At 36.3% G+C, this 2,893-nt stretch overlaps 1 protein-coding gene across 7 annotated transcripts in view; it reads left to right on the plus strand.

Annotated features, from left to right (window-relative positions):
- Positions 1–238: 238 nt before the first annotated feature.
- LOC102675241 (protein NDRG3) overlaps positions 239–2,893 on the plus strand; it is a 31,108-nt gene continuing 28,453 nt past the window's right edge. For 3 of the 7 annotated variants that reach the window (XM_031512531.1, XM_031512533.1, XM_006619920.2), the window contains exon 1: positions 242–841. The gene's annotated coding sequence lies outside the window, so the exon portion shown is untranslated. Of the gene's footprint in view, positions 842–2,893 lie in introns of all 7 variants that reach the window. The other 4 variants (XM_031512530.1, XM_031512532.1, XM_006619916.2 and 1 more) reach the window with 3 other exon arrangements.

Raw genomic sequence — 2,893 nt, forward strand, 5'->3', positions numbered from 1 at the left:
CCTAGTGATATTTATGTATTTACATATTAGAAATTGCATATTTTATTATTATACGTTACATACGCTAGTATTTTTTATAAAAATATCATTAATATTATATAAAATTAAAAAAAGAAATAAAGTAAATAGCAACGTGACATATCAGATAACGAAAATTATCTATATCACTAAATCCATATGTAACGACTCTACTTTGATAAAGTAACTAGACAACTAGTAACAATAGATATCGCGAATCCCTGCAGAACCGATAGAACAAACCCTTAAGGTTAGGAAGGTCTGAAACGTGACGAAACTCGCTCGATAAAGTGAAAGTTGGTTTTATCCAAGGTCGATTAAAGGTTGTTCGATCATAAACTTTTTATATCACGATTTCGAAGATAGATGTCGGTAGACCGTCCATAACCGGTTCGATCCGCTGTATACCGCGCATGAAGCGGTGCGCATTCCCATTGACCAGTCTGTAGTCTGAGTCGTGTATTCGGGCCAATAGTAATCGTGCGGTGCCTTTGAGAACACGGTACGGTCTCTCGTTAGTCTCGTCTCTCGTGGTGCGTTTTCACACGTCACGTCGGAAGCGAGAAGGGCAAACGAAGAAAAGAAGGGAACAACAACGAAAGTTACGTCGTGTCGGTTAAAGAGATAAAAAAAAATCGAAACAAATTAAACGTCAGAATCGTCGTGAGGGATAAAAGTCCGTAACAAGTTCGGGCAAAATTCCTTGCGTCTCGTAACTCGTCTATCGCGTCTCTGTTTCCGTGCTATCGTGTTCGAAAGTCGCAGAGAAGCTGCAACTCTTTTTCGGTACCAGGATTCCGCAGCGGGAGCCGCGCAAGACGAGGTGAGTCACAGTTCTCGTGCACCATCCACGCGCATTTCCCGTGTTGAGAACCATTCCGAGAATCGAAAAGGTAACAGAAAGAAATTCCCTGATACGGCATGTATAACATTTCGATCGATGACGATTCCGTGGTAGTAGAATGTCGTTATCTTCGTCATCGTCGTCGTCGTCACTATCTCCGTCGATGTTTCTACGCGCGTACGTGTGTTCGTGATCAATGCGCGCGTTCATTTCTTTTTTCGTCGGATTTTCATGACGATTTTTCCGTTGATGAAATTGCGGTTATGATTGTCTACGACACGCTATTCGAAGCGAGGCATTCGATGTTGTAACGAAAGTTGAAAGGTTCGCCTCGCGCAATCGATCTCGATTCTATCTGATGATACGTTTTTTAAACGAACTCCCGCCATTAGGCGGGATTTCGCGTTCACCATCGTGCGAAGCGTCAGCGATACGATCGAGAGCTCGATACGTCACAATACCAGCCCGGGTATACGATTACTCGACGGGAAATGAGGTTAGACGTTACACACGCGGCTATCCACGCGAAAAATCAATACACGACCCTCCAGGATTCAGACGCGCGCGGATATATATTTCTCGAATTCGAGGAATCACCCTTTGAGAAAAACGACACCGTTCAGTCTTTAGAAAGATTCTCTATGTGTGTACGTGCATACACACGTAGCTGACTATACGAGTAGACAGCAGCTGATCCCTATATGTACTAGTCGCGTCTATAGAATTTATTGTGAGGTTAAGCGATGCACCGTGCGTATTTATGAATTAATTTTATAACAATTACTCGAATAAATAATTAGAAATATTTTAAATTGTTGAACTGTATATTATCAATAATTTTATTTCTACGATTTTTTTGCTGTTCCCAATAAAGATTTAATTCGGTTACGATCGAATATCAAATTAATGATTGTCCAGAGACAGAGGGAACATTGGCTAATACGGAAATCGGTTTATTTCCGTGCGTGAATATATGTGCATCGAGCTTTTTAGAATCTCGTTTAAGATCAATTATTTTATATAAAGATTAAATTGCGTTTACTAAATTAATTAGAACAAAAAATTTTCTTGGATTTTCAATTGTCCGTTTTCTTTCTTTTTTTTTAAATCAAAATTAAAAAATTTATAGAACTTCTAAGAACGAGATTAAAAATCAATTATGTTATGTTTAAACTAAATTTATAATTTTATCCGGTGCATCGTTTTATTTTCATATTTTTTTCTACATCAAATTACGAGAAGAAGTTAGTAATCATGAGCATAAAGAACATCTAGTAATTCGAAGTTGGAGAACAAAAATTTTCTTGGTCAGTGAAGATTTTAATTGACAGGAAGACCATCAGATAATACCCTTTGATGTACCGAAGAGGGTTGTGTTCGTAAAAAGTGATTTACGCTTTCGTTTTTATTGTCGATAACGGGATACTGTAGAAAAGAAATTTCCTTTCGTCGAAACGGGTCGCGTCGACCGGATTGAACCGGAAACGCTTGCGTTACGAGGCGTTATTTTCTTCGTGACAGCCAGGCCGGGTACATTTATCGATCGTTATCGTTGTCGTTTTGACATCAAGCTCATCAAGAAGCCAAATACGTATCGAAATACAAAACGATCAATTCATGATTCTTTTGCACAATAGCTAATTGCATTAATATCATTAGCAAAGTTTTACACGTAATAATTCATAAATTATTATCATATTATATAATACACGATATTAAATTATTATTAAATAAAGATATATATAATAATTGTATCGATTTACATTCATAAATTCTTTCTGATAATTATTAATAAAGATTAATAAAGTAATAAGAAACAAATAAATTTGTGAATCAGTTGATTATTTTATTCAAAATTAATTGTAAAATTTAAAAAGAGTAACGCTTCAGTTATTATTAACCAATAAATTATTGTGCAAAAGGATTCAATAACATAAAAGAAGAGAGAATAAAAATGCAAAATCGATTGCACATCATCAATCGCCTTTGTTTATCCATAATTTTTGCATGCACGTGTCTGTTTTTTTTTTT

The sequence above is a fragment of the Apis dorsata genome, unplaced genomic scaffold (assembly GCF_000469605.1).
Source record: "Apis dorsata unplaced genomic scaffold, Apis dorsata 1.3 scaffold_465, whole genome shotgun sequence".
Lineage (NCBI taxonomy): Eukaryota > Metazoa > Arthropoda > Insecta > Hymenoptera > Apidae > Apis > Apis dorsata.